This window comes from Nomascus leucogenys, chromosome 12, assembly GCF_006542625.1.
Source record: "Nomascus leucogenys isolate Asia chromosome 12, Asia_NLE_v1, whole genome shotgun sequence".
Lineage (NCBI taxonomy): Eukaryota > Metazoa > Chordata > Mammalia > Primates > Hylobatidae > Nomascus > Nomascus leucogenys.
In genome coordinates this window covers 90,938,032-90,957,777 of record NC_044392.1, presented here as the reverse complement: position 1 = coordinate 90,957,777, position 19,746 = coordinate 90,938,032, and positions in this window count along the sequence as shown.

Sequence of the window (19,746 nt, the reverse complement as noted above, 5' to 3'; positions counted from 1 at the left end):
GGAGCAATTAAAAATAAACAAACCCATCAGATGTAGGTGCAGCCAGCGGTCATCAAGGAAAGTGCTCTCTGTTGGAGATCAAACCATTAACCAGTGCCTTCCTTAAGAAGATTCCCTCTTTGGTCTGTGAAAATAGTCAGGATACTTTACATAATCCTTCCTGATGAGTTCTCTTACAAAGGCAATATCAATGTGAATGGATGAGAAGAAAAATGTTCATCTTGATTTCCCTTTACATTTAAGGATCATTTTCTGCACAAAATGTGATATAAGCATAAACATTCCTGATTTTCTTCTTTACATAAAAGTTTCAAGTTTGAGCTCTGTCATTTTCATGGGTGAACAATTCAGAAATGCTCTTTATTTTGTCAAGTTTTAAAGAAAGAAAATAACCAGAAATACCTAAAAAATACTCTCATAGAACTCAAAAAATCATTAGTTCATAGAGCATTTCTAGCAATACTTTAGAATCATTTTCTCAGCCCTGCTTACTATGAGTAGGACTCTTTAGTTTTCAGAACTGAAAAAAAAATCAGTTTTATGGCCAAGTTTCCATATTTGTCTTAGCAATTGAAATCTTATTCTACAGTGATTTGGAATATTCTCAGGTGGAAAGTAATGGGTACCAGTTTGATCTGTCATCTAACATAATATTTGGCAGTTGATACAATGTGGTGCATTAATCTCCTCTCAAATAGCAAGATGACAATTTGGGAATTTTCCCCCAGATCTGGAAGCAGGTTTAGTTGGTCCTGGGATAATCCCAACCAATTTGCCAGAGATTGCTTTAGTCATGGTCATGTGACCAATTCTGGACAACAAGCCATGCCTCGAGGTTTATGAAAGGCCCTTGGGAAAGTTCTTCCTTGCTTTTAAGAGAGAATAGGAAAGCTTTATATTTCTCCCCAGTGGTTGTGAATGAGAAAACATGTAGCCCCTATTACTTTGGGCATTTGTCTCAAATCTATGAAGAAATGAGATAAAGCTAATTGAGAGACAGTCCATGGGAAGATTTTTGAGGTGCTTGTATTAGTCCGTTTTCATACTGCCATAAAGAACTGCCCAAGACTGGGTAATTTATAAAGGAAAGAAGTTTAATTGACTCACAGTTCAGCATGGCTGGGGAGGCCTCACGAAACTCACAATCACAGCAGAAGGCAAAGGGCAAACAGGCACCTTCTTCACGATACAGCAGGAAGGAGACTAGTGAAGAGCAAAGGGGGAAGAGCTCCTTATAAAACCATCAGATCTCGTGAGAACTCACTCACTATCATGAGAACAGCTTGGGAGAACCACCCCCATGATCCAATTACCTCCACCTGGTCTCTCCCTAGACATATGGGGATTATGAGGATTACAATTCAAGATGAAATTTGGGTGGAGACACAAAGCCTAACCATATCAGTGGTGGATTAGCCAACACTAAACCCTACTTCTGATTTCCTTTTATATTAGCTAGTAAGTGATCTGTTCTTTTAAGTCATTGTTTCAGGTTTTGTCACTTACAGTAAGAGGCAGTTCAAAAGACTTAAGAGCTTTACAAAATGTCCTTTCTTATTACACAGTGACTTATGGGGTGGAGGGTTGCAGATGCTCAGTTGTTAAGTGTATGGACCAAAATGACATATGGCAAAGAAGCAGGCCCATTAGACAATGAAAGAATAATGATGAAAGAATAATAATATAAGAATGGCAGACTCTTTGTCTCAGAGAAGTGGCTACACCTGATAAGAATCCCAGCTCTACAACCCATGTGTAGGCCCTCACCAAATTTTTCTGCAACTCTTTAGGGTTTAATTTCTTAATATTTTTTTCTCTATATCCTCCTTCTTGACTCTGCACCTGCTATTTTCAATTTCAGCCCATCCACCTCACTTGTTGTGTGTGCGTGCAGACACACACACACACACACACACACACCCCACCATCACAGAGTATTCTGTGATGGTGGTGTCCCAGATGATTTGAGGAATCACAGAAAGGGAAAATGAGTCCTTCTTGTATAAATAACTGCATACATACTTTCTGTTTTTTCTCTTGTCTCTTCTTACTTATTCAGAGACACCTACAAAATTCTTTTTATGTTTTATGCACATGAATTTTACCCACTCCCAGGACATAAAAGTTCTTTATTTCTGCTGTAAGCAATACGCCAAAGAATTTTCCCAATAAAGGTTGAACTTCTTCTACAAGGACTCCTTTTCCAACTCCTATATATATATATATATATATACACACACACACATATATGTGTGTATATATTCATATATGTGTATATATTCACATATGTATATATATTCATATATGTGTGTATATATGCACGTATGTATATATATTCATATATGTGTGTATATATTCATATATGTATATATATATATTCCCATTGAAAAGTGCACTTCTTTTTCAAATTTATCTGAAAGTTGGCTTAATTAGGAGGAAGATGTTCTTAGGATACTGCACCTACAAAATAAAATTCCCAGATATGACCAGGAGCATCCTTCTGAATGAGTATGACTCTCAACTCCAAATGAAGTTTAGGTTTTGCCTGACCCCTTCCCAAGTAGAAAGTTTCTCAGGCAGCAGGGGCTTTTCCCACAAATAAGGTCAGTTTTGGGATTAAAGAGAGGTACAAATGAATGGTTTTAGGTGTAGATACATCTTAGGTAAGAAATAGAGAAAAGGATGCATACAAGAACTGTTAAGGCTCTGAATTCCCAGGAAAGGATGTAGAGCACTGAGTCCTGACAGTAAGCGCCTTCTTTGAATAAATGGAGTCCTGCTAGATGGCAGGATTTCAAGCTGATGCTTTGAGAAGAAAGACCTCTGGAAAAACCTCACAATATTAATAAATACTTGTCATTAGATAATTTCAGCTGCAACATAATGCTTCAAACTTCTCTTCCAATATAATTCACATTTGTTCTAGATATCAAAGATCTCAAAAAAGCAGTTAAGACTATGATATATAAGTCAGCACTTAAAAGATCTTACCTTTTAATTAATGGTTATAAAAATTATTCACACTCAAAACATCAACTCAGAAAAAAAAAAAAACCTCACAATTTGGGCCAGTTTTGTTATCCTTTATATAGCACTGGACTATTTGCTTATTGCAATAGTGTAGTGTTTCTATACAACCGCATATTTTGGCAGATACCGAGGCAGCACATACAGAGTTGTAGATTATTAATTTTCAAAAAGAATATAATTAATAGCTTGGAATGACAGAATGAAGAATGTAATTAATAGCCTGGAATGACAGTACAGTTGAGTGCTAAGAAAGCTATGGTCTTCAGACTGGCCAAAGTGGCAACCCTCCACCTCTACAAAAAAATATAAAAATTAGTCAGGCGTGGCGGCACACACCTGTGGTCCCAGCTACACAGGAAGCTGAGGCAGGATAATCGCTTGAACCTGGGAAGCAGAGATTGCAGTGAGCCACTGCACTCCAGCCTGGGCGACGAAGCAAGACAGTGTCTCAAAACAAAACAACACAACAAAACAAACAAACAAAAACACCTATGATCTTGTTTTGGTTCTAAAAGTTTCAAACTTTACCTTTCCCAGGATGCCTTAGTTTTCTCATTGGTAAATGAGGTAACTGGGTGTTCTGTCCCTTATGTAACTCACAGTTTTAAATTATTAGATCTGATTTTAATGAGCCTGAAAATACAAATCAAGGTATCTAATCTCTTTTGCTCTCAGGTTTTTCAACTATAAAAGAGAATTGTAAGATACCAGTAGTGAGTGTATGCGTATAACATCTGGAGCCCTTTTTGGAGAACAATTCTTACGCTCTCCCGCTCTCCCCAACTCCTGCCCCACCCCTGGCATCTCGGTTCCACCGTAAACTCATTATTAGTTCAGGTGGTTTGAGAGAAGCTGATCAGGTTCTGTCAAGGGAAACACATGGCCTGTCCTGACCAGTCTGACCAGTGATTAGCCATGGCCATTGTTACAGAAATAGACATTTGACCCAGGCTATACCAATTAATATTCTCTTAAGACTTTTGCTGGACCTAACCAGAAACAAAACTCCCTTTTTCTGAGGTGTAAGCAATGAGAGAAATTTGACTTCAATTTGCCAATGGCCACGTTGCCACTACTTGTAGTGAGAATGAAGGTAAGGTGGGAGTTGAGAGAGAGAGAACATTTCATTTCGAATCCCAGAATTCAAATGCCTAAAGCCTATTTTTTGCTTGTTTGTTTCATGAGCCAATAAATTTTCCTTTTCCTTAAGGTAGTAATTTTCCTTGGATTTCTGTCACTAAACACTGAAAATATTGACAGACATATTACCTTAGAAATTTATGAAACTTTTAATTAGATAAACTGTGCAAAAGGGTTGTTTAAAATGCAATTAACTATGCAAATATATGACAGCTACGAATATTTTTATTTTCTACAATAAAATTTAGAAAAATACTTTTATATAATAAAATGCTATCTTAATCAAAAGCAGTTACAAAACATCTAATTCTGTACACTGTTATCCTCGAGGATTTAGGGAAATTTGTTTTATTTATTTCATTGTCAAGAAGCCCAGTTAATTGCTATGGATTTGTTTCTATATTATCCAATTGCTAAGTAGGAAGTAGGAATACATTTTCCTTACCTCATAATATAGTTTTCACTGTCTTTTCTAGCATTCTTATAATACTTCATGCTTTTAGAAGGAAGGTGCTAAATGCTAAGAATTAGTATTCAAGTGACTTTAATAAGAATGAAAGTAGAGAGTTTGTGAGGTATGCTAAATCTACAAGACTTTAAATAGGGTCTCACAGCTTTAATCCACAAATTCTGGACTAACCCACTTCAACAAAGAGTAGTTTCAAAACCTAGTTTGCAAAATGATTATATGGTTAATACAGGATTAAATTTTCTTTCAATTATAAGACTGAATCTGGAAAATGCTCTACAGAGAATGAAGGAAAAAATAAATCCTGCAAGAGGTGCATTTGGTCTAAAGTGCTTTTAAATATGCTTCTTAATTGCTGGGGGCTATTTTGCTCTTCATCTAATCATTGTCTGAATTACTGAAGCTCAACTTATCTGATAAAATAGGTGAGCTTTGTGGTAATGAAGTCAGATAATGTCTTATACTCGTGTCAGGGTAGGCATCAAATGGGCAGTGTATTTAACCATTAGTATGGAGTTTGCAGACGGGAATACTTTCATCCAGGTTTTTTGTATGAAGCCAGTTCATTGAAATAAGTAAAGGTTTCAAAATGGGGAAGCATTTAAGAAACTGTGGCTTTAACTATTTAATAAAATTGCTTGTTATTTAAGTAAAGGTAATTAAAAGTGTAATGCCGTGGAACTATTACGCACCTACTCAAAGACGAGTGGATTTTTGTTTTGTGAAAGAGCCAATACCTTGAAGAAGGGGTAGGCTTCACAATGAGAATCCCATAGATACTTTTAAAGAGCTGGAGATTAACTCATTTAAATAAACAGTCATTTTATGGCTTTTTCACCAGGGAGGCCAGCATTTCCTTGGGATTCTTGAATTAGGGAGTTCCACACCAAGGTTCTGTAAATTAGCTATGTGGGTATTCATATGATCAACACCTTCACCACAGCAGGAGGCCCCACATGGGCAAAAATCAAAGAAATGTAGTAATCTTCTGACTATAGCAGAAGATTACTCTGCTATAGTACTTTTGCCTCTGCCTAGAGTACTTTTGGTTTTGCTTTGCACCTGACTTTTCAAAAAATATTTCTTTAACCACTATTTGTTTGATTCTAAAGAGTAACATGTATTGGAAGGCCAAGTCTATCTGCATGCCTTTTCAGGTGTTATTCTGACAGAGGAGTTTTTATACATGTTGGTTTTATAGCATAAAATATGAAAATTTATAAAACTGCTCAGTACAAGTTTAAGGGCAGGTTTCTGTAAAACACAAAGATATTTTAAATGAAATAACAAATGTACTGGCTCCTTCATGTTTTTTTTACATGAACTAAAGCAAAGCTGTATTCACATATGAAAAACATCCAATTTAATTTCGTCCTCCCCTCCCCAACATATGGTAAGTATTTCCTTGGTTTCTAAATCTGATGCATTTCCAAATACACTTGGGGAAGAAGTGTAAGTTACTATACTTTCATCTAATTTTTCTCAGAGAAATTTGTACAACATAAGTTTTACAGAATGGATGAGTTTTATTAAAAGGAAGAGCCTTTGTCCTTGCAACGCCTAAAAAACCTGGGAAAGTGCAGGTCATAGGAGAGAAACCATGGTATTATTTGCTGGCTTTCTGTCAACAAGAAACTTTTCCATCCTCATGTATATCCTGAAGTCAAGTGCACATTTTTAGTAGCAATGGTCCATGAGAAAGCAATTAGCTATCCTGGGTGTTTGGGCCACTGGGTTTGTCAGTTAAAGGAGACTGTTGAGTCATCCATTCTACCTTGTCACATTTGTCTGGTTTTGTTTTGTTTTTCTATAGAAAATCAAAGCAAACAAAGCAGCTCTCAGTAATGCATTCTAAAATGGTCACGAATTAACTGACCTCTGTAGAAATTTCCTTTTCCTGGGTCAATTCAGCAATTTTGTCCTGCTTGTTGTTTTCTAAATACATCAGTTTCATTTTGTGTTGAACATCAAAGCCCTCATGATAAGTACTATATTTAACTACAAGGCTCAGTTGCTCAGGACCTGACAAGTCATGAAGCATTAGTAGATGATTGGTTCTTCCCGTCTTGGAACTCAGCCTAATACATACAGTATTTAAATAGGGAAATCGCCATTGACTTTGTAATCCCTTGTGTGACACTTGTTCTGTGAACAGATAAAGGAGAAGTAAGTCAAACACACATTTGTTGGGGAGTCTCCACTGTCTCTTTTCTCCCCAAAGGCAGGAACTGTCAGCATTGGTGACCTCAAGCTAGCCCATGTTCTGATATTATGGCGCACATTCCCAGGGAGGATTATTTGGAAGGACTTTTGTGAAGGGAAACATTTCAGCTGCTTTTTCCAAGCACTGATTGCCCAGGACAAAGTAACTGACTGCTACAGCATTGAAGCTGAAGGACATAAACATACTATAATATGTTTTGTCATAAACAATCACAGATTAAGGCCCTCTTCACAGGTGATTGAACAAAATTAATAACAGAATGAAGACTTGTATTCTAATGCTTGTTGCTCATGTAAACTCATGTTCTGCATTTTAGAATTTGTTGAAGCCATAGCTTCTGCTTTGGGAATAAGCCCCATTAATCAGGTCATTCCTTTAGGTGTATTCTGAAGTAGCTACTTTTGGTGATTAAACTTCACGTATTATATTAGGTAACAGAGCAAGCTGTTAACAGCATGTTATCAGTAAAGGCAAGAGAAAGCATTTATTTTAGATAAGGCAGGCTAATGCCTGTCAACTATAACACTGCTCTCTGATATCAAGGTAAGAGTAAGCTACAGAATGCCATCAGCAATAGCGAACATATGCTGAGTGCCTACTACGTGCTGGGTGATATATCAGATGCTGAGAAGAATTATATTATAATTCATAAGGGATACAAAATAGCAAGCAATTCAAAGCAGTAAATCGATAATCTGCCATATATTTTAGAAATGTATTAAGACAGAAGTTGCTCTAACATTTGAGAGTTAAAGCAACTAAAGTCCTTGCCATTTATGAGACTTGATCAAGCATACATAGTCTGTAAGAAGTTTTGAATAAATCTGTTATTCTATCATCTATGTAGTGAGAAACTAGGAAAACAAACCAGGAGTTTTGAGATCTTTAATCCAAGAGATACCTTGTAGTTTGGGCACAAACTAGCCTTTCAGTTTTTTTCTTCTGGGACTAGTATTATTTGGATTTAAGAGCTTCAAGGAACCTTTGACTGATAACTCCAAATATGAGTTTTAAGCTAGCATAAAGTATCAATTTTTAAGCAATAGACATCATGATATTTTTCATCGCCTTTCACATGATGGCATAAGTGAAGCCCAAATGGAAGTTCAATGATTCCATTTCAGCTATAAAAGATTCAGGAAGATTAGAACCTCAGTGACTTTCTTGTATAGTGATTTTTAAAAAATATGTTTTGCTGAATGAGAGGCCTGTCATGAATTAAATGCAACTCTGCATTTACTTAGTATTCAATTCTATTTTTCCAATAAATAACTGGATGAAAATCATTTAAAGAAAAGCCCTTCTCTTTAAGGAAACAGCTTTAGACCATTTTTGTGAGATTTCTCTAGCAGACCAACTTGCAACTTCTAGAAAAATAACCCAAACCATGTAAATGTACTAAAGAGAGATCTCCAGGGAAGCACAACCTTTTAGTTCTGTCTTTATACAGCTCATGGTGAATATGGAGTAGAAGAAAATTGTGGTTTCAACAGAATTCAAACATTACTGTATCGGATCTGAAAACATTTATTCATTAAGACTAAAATAAAGGAAAACGCTTTGAAAAATAACAGCCAGTAATTTATGTCTGGCTGGGCTAGATCTAAACTTGAGTTCTGGCCATTTTCATGTATGTTATCATGAGTATTTACCATGACAACATCTGCATAGCATTACCTACCCACTTCTGAGTATTTAATGTACATACTCTTAATAAACATGTTCCCTGTGGTCTGTTACATATATTTTAAGACCACATTAAAAGAATCAGAAGCGGAAGAGATATTTTCAAAAACTTAAACATGGACATTTCTCATATGGAGTTTTGAAAATGTGCAGTATTTGCTTTAATAACCAGAGACCATATTATAAAACGCCTGTAGAAACACAGTGAATGAGAAAGTCACTAACTTTAATGGTTTCAACAAAGTGTTATATTTTGGGAAACAATGAAATGGAACTCCTATGAATATAGATAGTAGAAAGAATGGAGAAAGTGTGCATCTATTCGTTATTTGATGGAGTCCTGATATTTTCTCATAAAGTAGCTGTGAAAGAAGTCCTAATATAAATCTGCAAGTGAAAAAGGAAAGCATGACATCAGTCTCTCTTATAGTTTCGAAAACGCTAAAGCAAAATCAAACTGACAAAACTTGAAGAGCTGATGCTAAAATTGGCATAATAGTGTTTAATTGAAAAATAATGTGATGTAAGGTAAATAATCAGAAGAGCAGGTTTCCAGGATTTTTTGCCCTCAAAGTAATACAGATAGGACAGTACACATATACGGTTATCAGTTTGGAAGAACACTTGAATGAAGGCACTGAAAAGACAGAAATAATGGTGTCTTCTTTTGCTTTGAAGCTTCCTGATTGGAATGCAGTCCTTTGGGGTGGGAGGATCTGCTTTATTTAGAAGAATAGCAATTCAAACCATTCTTTTCCACTGGAAATATCTGTCACAGGAAGATTTTCCCATAGTAAAAGCATTTTGTTAATAAACTTTTTTTTTATGTTGAGGTCCCTTACATGTAACTAACTGGAACCACGCTTTAGCCAAGGTTTTAGGCAAACCTCGGCCTTTGAATTGTACAGGCTTGACATGTCATTGCAGAGACATGTCACATTGCATTATGCTGTCGCTTTGCATCCCTTGGCATTTCACTGACATACTGCAGGCTCTTGTTCTACTTTTTTGTGCTGCTTTCCACGGTCCCCATTACAGGCTCCAAGACCCAACAACTCCTGCAAAAATTGATAGCATTTTTTTTTCCTGTGAACAATCACTTCCTTATTTGAATGACTTAAAAAAAATGAGCCTTTGGTTCTTAGTGTATGGAAAAAAAATTTACTTAGGGTGCTTTCAGCCTATTCAAATCACCAGCAGCTCTCTGTATCCAGATGTAAAGTGGGGATTCCAAATCTGCAGAAATAAACTGCATGAAACATATTAAAATAAAAACAAGTTGATTTAAGTAGGATATAAAAATTAAGTTTAAAGCGCAAATATAGGTAATCTCCTTATGAAAAATACAGCATTTTATGATTACAGAAGTTATTCATTTTTATAGTAGGGAGCTTTGGCAGGAGAGGAAAGTAAGCAAAATGAAAAAATTAAAAATCATGTGTAATTCCTGCATTTAAAAATAGCTGCCCATCATTTTGTCTATTTCTGTTTATATCTAGAGTGATACTGACATGTAATGCACACACATAAATGATATCACATGCAAAAAATATTTTAACAAGAAATTATATTATAAACACATCCCTGGTCATTAATATTTGTGTAAAACATTATGTCCATGTATTCTTATTGTTTGTGTGGTTATGCTATATTTCCTTAAGATAAATTTCTCAAAGAAGAATAACATATATCTAGATGGATATTTACCAAATTCCACCTCAATCCCTCAGAATTTGATGCCTCTTTCCCAGGTCCTCATGAATATTCTCAATGACAGTGTTTAAAAGTGTTGTTTTCCCTTTTCTTCATCAACACTAGGTATTGCCACTTGTTAGCATAAAGAGTATAATCTTTGTCATTCTGATGTATAGAAAAACAGTTACATATCACTTTAATTTGTATTTCTTCAACAGCTAGTAGAGCAAAGTCTTTTATTACATGTTTCTGGTCATTTGTAATTGCTTCTGGCAACAAACAAACAAAAAACCTTAAGCAATTTTTTAAAAGCCCATGACATTTTATTTTAAAGGTCATTTTAAAGCAAAAAAGTAAAATTGAATCATTTCTGTAATCAGATTACCTTTAGTTAAAGCATTTCACACCTAGAGCCCTTTTGGGAAGGTATGAAATTTCTACTTCAACTAATAATCCATTATTCTGTAATCTAAATGGTTCCTATTTGAACAATGAAACATGCATTATTCCTTTAGGACACATGATCAGTAGCCTCGGGATAAAAACAAAACCAGAAATACTCAGTGTTTGCATCATAAAATCTGTCTCTTCTCCCCGGCTCAACCAGTTTCTGTGGTATATCATTATGGTTCTTTCTCTACAGCTTTCTGTATCTCCCTATTTCTAGCTTTCTTTTTCATTTCAACTTTTATTTCAGATATCTGCAGTCCCACGAAGTAAGTTCAAAGTCTCGCTTTCTTACATATGGGATATTTTGGAATTGTTTTTCCTAAAGTTTTATTTCTTGCTCCCAGTGAGAACAACACCGATGACTAAAAAATGAGATTGCATTTCTTCAATTATTGCAGAAAAATACCTATCTCATGAGCACATTGAAGATTTTTAAAGATTTATCTTTTTGAAATAATAAAACAGAAGATAATTGCTGTAGACTTTATCATATGCTAGGAACTTTTATGCAGTATTTCATTTAATACACACAGAAGTGATATGAGATTGAAGCTATAGCTCCCATTGAAGAGATGAGAGAACTGAGGCCTGAGGACTTAGGTAAATGGAATTAAGAATATCTAACCCAAGGGTGTTTTTTACGTAGGAATCAAAACAATGTAAGTGAAAGTGTGTGTGTGTTTGTGTGTGTGTGTGTGTGTATGTGTATGTGAGTGTAGCACATAATTAAAACTGAAATATATTGTTAAGTAAGTGTTCACTTAAATTCTCTGCCAGGAAAGCAAAACAAAAGTTTCCTCATCTCTTCAGATGTTCGTTTGTTTTGTCTTTATTTGTCTCAAATCTTTATTCACTTTGTTAAAGATGTTTCATAGAAGTATCAATATTTATCTGCCTTTCAAGGCTGCTCCTAACCCACTTACCCATTCACCCAAGAGCAGAGTCCTTGGGTGAAATGTTATACACTTAAGATATATATCCCAAGAACCATGACACACAGGATGTTGGGTTGTATAACATATGCTGCTTCCAAATGTAGCCTTGGAAAATAATTTTTTTTTTTTTTTGAGATGGAGGTTCTCCCTGTTGCCTAGGCTGGAGTGCAGTGGCGCGATAGCTCACTGCAACCTCTGCCGCCTGGGTTCAAGTAATTCTCCTGCCTCAGCCTCCTAAGTAGCTGGGATTACAGGCATGTACCACCATGCCCGGCTAATTTTTGTATTTTTGGTAGAGACGGGGTTTCGCCATGTTGGCCAGGCTCGTCTCCAACTCTTGAGCTCAGGTGATCCACCCTCCTCGGCCTTTCAAAGTGCTGGAATTATAGGCGTGAGCCACTATGCCCGGCCAGAAAATAATTTTTTAAAAATTGTTTAAAAACTTTATTTTACTGATTTTTAGTAAGAGAAGTAATATAATGTAATATAAATACACAAAGTGTTTTAAAGTTTACAAACCACTTCTATGTATCTACTTGACTCTAATGATTTAGACAAGAAGGCGTTATTTTCTTTCTTGAGTTGACGAAACTACAGCACAGAGATAAAGTGACTTGGCAAAGGCCTTATCCAGCTAGAAATGTGCAATTCCAGACTTGAAATGGGGTCCTCTGAACTCAAATCACAGTTAATCCCTTACCTTTTTCTATGCCTCAGCAGTAGTATTCATTCATCCATTTATTCATGCTTTCAGAGAATATTTGTTGGGTACATAGTATGTATTAAGGTCATAGTAAGACTTGAGAGTTAGGGGCATGAAAAACCTAGCCTTTACTCTCTTGGAACTTGCAGTCCAGCTCATGGTTTCTACATTTAAACCCAACTAGATTATATCACAATGTATGTTCCAGAAGTGTCTCAGATTTGGAAGAATGGAGGAAAGAGGATCCATGCGTCTGTGTAGAAAGAAAGACATCTTTAGGACTGAGTCAGATTTTAAAGGACTTGTGATTTGTCAGGTATTAAGGATAAGGAAGCTATTCCTTGCAGACCTAATAGCATGTGAAAAGTCATGACAAAAATATCTGATGGGATATCTGTAGCAGGATGGGCTAGAAAGTTGGCTAAATAAAAGGGACTGAGATTAATAATATGACATGAGTTTGTAGACCTAGTCAAGCCAGATTATGGGGGCTTGAAATCCCAGCATAAGTACATGAGTTCTATATCACGTAGTGTGGATGTGCTCACATGGATAAGTGTGTGTGTGTGTTTCTGTGTGTTTTGGAGGGAGGGAAGGGTGTAACAGTTTTTGAACACTCCTATCCATTATCTTTAAATAAAGAACCTCATTTACTCATCATGCCAAGCCTTTTCAGATGGCATTATTATTCCCAGTTGCAGCTGGGAGAATTGAAGCTTAGAGAGAAAAAAAAAAAAAAAAAAAAAAAATGTCCATGGTTACCCTGCTTACAAATTACAGAACTGGTGTTAAACCCAAGGTATATCTGAACCCATTGCCCATGCTCTTTGTACTGCACTACTAAAGATTTTTTAAAAAGTAGAAGACCAATATAATTAGATATATGTTATATAAAGATGATTTGCAACATTTTAAGAGAAATGTGTAAAGATGATTGTCCAAGTGAGAAGGGATAGATGCCTGAAAATAGAGACAGTAGGTGGATTTGAGAAATACAAAGAAGAGTTTGGGGAATGATCATAAAGAGCTATATAGGATAACAACTGAGAATAAATGACCTTTTTTTTTTAGCTTGAATGGCTGTTATAATGTGTTGTCACTTATTACTGGAGAAGATTCAATTATTACTAGAGAACATTCATGGGGGAAAAAAAGAGATTTGGACCAAAAAAGATGCTATTAGTTTTCAATATATCAAGGATGCACTCCATGAGTGATATTTGTTACCGATTACTAGAAACAGAAGTGAGGACAGATGCCAGGGTCAGTAATAGGCATTAATGTGGAGATAATCATTGAAGTGATAGGCATGGGTGAGCTTCTCTAAGGAGAACATGAGAAGTAAAGACGAAAGATCTAGAATTGGGGGAAAATCTGATTTTAAGATGTAACATAAGATTTGTATATTTTAAATCATGGTAGATTTTTATAGAAAAAATCTTGATCAATATTTTAAAAAGAAAGGAAAAAATATAAAACATATTGCTAGAATGGACACTAAATAACATGTCAGGAATAAGATCACAAATATCAATAATTATAAGAAAATGTAAAAGTGTTTTATTTGTTCATTAAAAAGCCGGGCGCGGTGGCTCACGCTTGTAATCCCAGCACTTTGGGAGGCCGAGGCGGGTGGATCATGAGGTCAGGAGATGGAGACCACGGTGAAACCCCGTCTCTACTAAAAATACAAAAAATTAGCTGGGGGTGGTGGCGGGCGCCTGTAGTCGCAGCTACTCGGAGAGGCTGAGGCAGGAGAATAGCGTGAACCCGGGAGGTGGAGCTTGCAGTGAGCCGAGATCGCGCCACCACACTCCAGCCTGGGTGACAGGGTGAGACTCTATCTCAAAAAAAAAAAAAAAAAAAAAAAATTGTCATAAAGACCAAAAGGAATATGTGAGCTCTATGCTATTTACACAGAGGTGCAGCTGAAAAAAAAAAAGGAAACAAAAATGTTAAAAAAGAAAGAAACAGATACGGAATAGGCAATTGTAAATGAAGGAAAGTAGAACTAGCAGATTCAATATCAGTCATAGCAGAATTTAGGGCAAAAACTGCCGAGTGGGAGAAATAAGAATTTATCATTTTAAATAAAAGTCCAATTCACAAAACTTACGTGACCAATAAAATATTAGTGTGTAGAAAATATACTATTAAGCATAAATCAAGTTAAATATGTTAGATATTGTGAGAAAACTATCCCTGACCATGTTTTCCCTGTACTCTCACACCACAACAATTATTAACACAGAAGACTTCTGCGTCCACATGTGTGGAGGTTTTTTTCCCAACACACCAAGCAGCGGTCACCAGTTGGGTGTCCTCTAATTCAGTCTCGATACCATCTAACCAGAGACAGCGTCAGATGTGACAGGTTGACAAGTTGAAGGCTCACTTCCCTAGGACTCCCCTCCCCCCACACCACTGACACCAGTCACGCAAGTTGGGCCTCTGGAACTTCTGACAGACCGGCTTCAGGTTGGGGTTCCCATGACCCCCTCTTTTGGTTCGATTAATTTGCTGGAGTGGCTCACAGAACTCAGGGAAACACCTACTTATATTTATAAGTTTATTATAAAGGATATTGCAAAGGAAACAGTTGAAGAGAAGAGTAAAGTGAGGTATTATGAAAGGGCTAAGGAGTTCCCATGTTCTCCCTGGGCTCACCACCCAACAGGAACCTCCACGTGTTCAGCTGTCCTGAAGTTCAATGAACCCTGTCCTCCTGGGTTTTTATGGAAGCTTCATGATGTCAGCATTTCTTCCTCCAGGTATAGGATGAGACCCTCTCATAGGAGAGTCTTAAGGCCCAAATTCAGAAAGCCAAGGAAATATTAGAGTCCTGCCTGGGGGCAGGCGAAAGGAGAGCGAGAGAAGGTCGGAGGCCTGCCCCTGAAGCCCCACACACCCAACGTTATAATAAAAGGCTGTAACAAGGGCTTTAGGAGTTATGAGCCAGGAGCTATGGATGAAAACCAATCTGTATCATAACACCGCAGATGGAAGGAGAAGTAAGGAGAATCTGACAGAACCGTAATCATACTGAAAGACTTTAAAATTTTCTCTCTGAATTTTCTAGACCAAGGTGGTAAGAAATGTATGATACTAATAATAGATAATTAAATAATATAATTAATAAAATTGATGAGTGTTTTTATGTGTAAAATTTAACAAACAGAAATTCACATTATGTAAAAATTCATTTTGGAATGTGGTCCTTTGACCATAAGGAATTAAAACTATGAATCACAAAAATGCTAACCACTTAATAATAAAAAATTTAGTAAGTTAAGATCTAAATTAGCACTTTAATTTACTCTTGACTTAGAAATAGACACTGAAAATGCAGACTAGTTAAATTAGGCACTGTATTAAATCTGTATCTCAAAAACTTCACAATGCAGCTAAAGCAACATTCAAAGGAAAATTTATAAAATGTATTTGTTTCAAATAAGGTTGGCAATAATCAGTAAACTGCAGAAGAAAATAAGTTTCTCAAAACCATATGAATTTGATACTAATGTTGCCTTCATCTTATAAATGAATTAATTTCAGCTCAGACCCTATAAAACCAATAGAAAATGACCAAAGACTTTCGAGTTAGATTTTAAATGGAGTCCTGATTGCACTGCTTACTAACTAGGTGAATCGGAGAAAATCGCTTATCCTACATGAATCTCACTTTGTTCAGGAAAGTAAATAATTTTGTTGTGATTAAACAATATTATCTGTGCAAACTTCTTAGAACTGAGCCTCTCATATGGGAAGCCCTAAAAAAATTCTATTTACAAGGCAAAGCACAATTTACAATCTCAAGATACAGTAGGCAGACAAACTTGCACTTGAACTCCTATTAATCATTACACTATTCTTTTGACATACCATAAATATACTGGCAAATAAGTTTATGAATCACTACTATAAAACTATATTAAATCAAGAGCAAGGCCATGTTACTGGGTAAAAAGTATACATTTTGATTCTCCCCAAATTAATCTATAAATTTAACACCTTCCCAATCAAAATCTCTGTACTTTGAAGAGGAAAGGGACTTAATATTTAGCAGATTTTCATAAAAAATAAATTTGTGGCTGGGTGCGGTGGCTCACGCCTGTAATCCCAGCACTTTGGGAGGCCGAGGTGGGTGGATCATGAGGTCAGGGGATTGAGACCATCCTGGCTAACATGGTAAAACCCCATCTCTACTAAAAAATACAAAAATTAGCCAGGCATGGTGGCACGTGCCTGTAGTCCCAGCTACTTGGGAGGCTGAGGCAGGAGAATCGCTTGAACCCAGGAGGCGGAGGCTGCAGTGAGCCAAGATCACACCACTGTACTACAGCCTGGGCAACAGAGCGAAACTGTCTCAAATAAATAAATAAATAAATAATAAATAAATAATAAATTTGTAAATATAAATGGAGGGAGAGAGAGACTCCTCTTTTAAGGAAACAGTAATTATAGCAATGTGAATTTGGCACAGAAATAGGTACTCAGGCAAATGAGAAAATAAAATTATAGAAACACACCTCAGTATAAATGGAAATGTAACATATTTTAAGAATTTTATTCTAAATCAGCAAGGAAAGACCAATAAATGCTATTGGAAACTTGTTAAATTCTTACCTCACACCATATTTCAAAATAAAATTTTATTAAAATTTAAATACTGACAAAAGAAATAATGAAAGCACTAAGGTAGTAGATGGTGAAATATATCCTATAAGTACCAAATTGACAGGAACCATTCTACCTCAAAACAAACTTCTACTTCAGCAAAACAAAATAAACAATTATAACAATACAAATCTCACACTATAAACAATCAAAATATAGACAGCAAACTGGTAAATTATAGTAAGCATGAATGTGACAAAATAGGTTAAAATCCTTAATATTTAAAGATCTCCTAGGGCATCAAAAAGCTAAATGCCTTTTTCCTGGCTCAATTTCAGCAGTAGACAAATGGCTTATAGAGAATATCATTAAAAGGAAACACTTCAGTGTCCAATAAATTTAGGAAAAATATCTTTGGCTTCAATAGTAAATATATGTATATATAATTTATTTTACTTTTAAGTTCCAGGATACATGTGCAGAACATGCAGGTTTGTTACATAGGTATACATGTGCCATGCTGGTTTCCTGCACCTATTTACCCGTCCTTTAAGTTCCCTCCCCTCACCCCCTACCCCCCAACAAGCCCTGGTGTGTGTTGATCCCTTCCTTGTGTCCATGTGTTCTCATTGTTCAACTCCCACTTATGAGCAAGAACATGCGGTGTCTGGCTTTCTGTTCCTCTGTTAGTTTGCTAAGGATGATGGCTTCCAGCTTCATCCATGTCCCTGCAAAGGACATGATCTCATTCCTTTTTATGGCTGCATAGTATCCCATGGTGTATATCTATGACATTTGCTTTATCCAATCTATCATTGATGGGCATTTGGGTTGGTTCCATGACTTTGCTATTGTATAGAGTGCTGCAATAAACATATATGTGAATGTGCCTTTATACTAGAATGATTTATATTCCTCTGGGTATATGCACAGTAATGGGATTGCTGGGTCAAATGGTATTTCTGGTTCTAGATCCTTGAGGAATCGCCACACTCTCCACAATGGTTGAACTAATTTACATTTCCCCCAACAGTGTAAAAGCGTTCCTATTCCTATTTCTCCACAGCCTTGCCAGCATCTATTGTTTCTTGACATTTTAATAATCACCGTTCTGACTGCCATGAGATGGTATCTCATTGTGGTTTTGATTTGGATTTCTGTATGATCAACGATGTTGAGCTTTTTTCATGTTTGTTGGCCACATAAATGTCTTCTTTTGAGAAGTGTCTGTTCATATCCTTTGGCCACTTTTTGATGAGGTTGTTTTCTTCTTGTAAATTTGTTTACATTCCTTATAAATTCTGGATATTAGACATTTGTTAGATGGGTAGATTGAAAAAATTTTCTCCCATTCTGTAACCATATATTTTAATCAAATCAGTAATAAAATATAAATTTCAGGGTTTCAATAATTAAAAAGAGTAACAATCACCATATTATATGAAGTGGGAAAACTAGTTGCCCAATACACTTTGCTGAGACTAAATAACTTACCAACAGTTCTATGGGCTGTTTATATAATTATTTATCAAAAATTTAAATTTACATCACTCTTTAAAAATTCTATGAATAGACATTATCCTAGGGAAGTCTATCCGTTAGGATGCTTTTGAAGGCAAATAACAGCATACTTAACCTTATATTAGCTTAAACTATAAAGTAAGTTTAATAGGTCTAACTTAGACAAAGGTATCTTGCTTCAAGTTAGGTGTGAATTTACAGCTCAAGAGATAAAATGGCAACAGCATTTCTTCCTCTGATTATATCTGCTTCACCTGTGTGCAGTTTTGCATCGAGCAATAGATCTTATGTTTCAATACTGATTGGTACGAATTCCAAAAGGAACATGATTCTAGGTTCAAATCCAGCAAAGAATAAAAATTCTGCTTGCCTTATAACTAAACTAAAAGTTGTGAAATTGAGACTTTGGGTTACCTGACTCAAATCATGTATGATACATACGTACATTTTATATATATATATATAAAATTACAGTTGAAATAAGAACAAAAATATAAACTGATACATATATATGTATGTATGTAATGATACATGCAATACAAAGATTAAATTATACATGTATCAGTTTATACTTTTGTTCTTATTTCAACTGTAATTTTTTTCAAGTGATGGGAGAGAATTGTTAAAATTATATCTGAGTTGGACAAAGAGTATTCCCACTAACATTTTTCTCCCTCCTCCTCCTCCTCCTCTTCCTTTCCTAATTACAGACATATCTCTTTTTTATTGTGCTTCATTTTATTGCACTTCACAGATACTGTGCTTTTTACAAATCAAAGGTTTGTGGCAACCCTGTGTCCAGCAAGTCTATTGGCACCATTTTCCCAATAGCATGTGCTCACTTTGTGTCTCTGTGTCACGTTTTGGTCATTCTTATAATATTTTAAGCCCTTGCATTTAATATTTAGGAAAAATATGTTAGGCTTCAATAGTAAATATATATTATATTTACTATTATGGTATAAATACGTTATGTTGTGGCTATCTTGTGGTGACCTGTGATCAGTGATCTTTGATGCTACTATTGTAATTATTTTGGGTTATCATGAAGCATGCTCATATAAGACAATGAACTTAATAAATGTATGTTCTGACTGCTCTACCAACTAGCCAATGCAATCTCCCATCTCCCTCCCTCTCCTCTGGCATCTCTATCCCCTGAGACACAACATTTAAATTAGACCAGTTAATAACTTTACAATGGCCTCAAGGTGTTCAAGTTAAAGGAAGAGTCACACATCTCTCACTTTCAATCAAAGGCTAGCATGACTAAGCT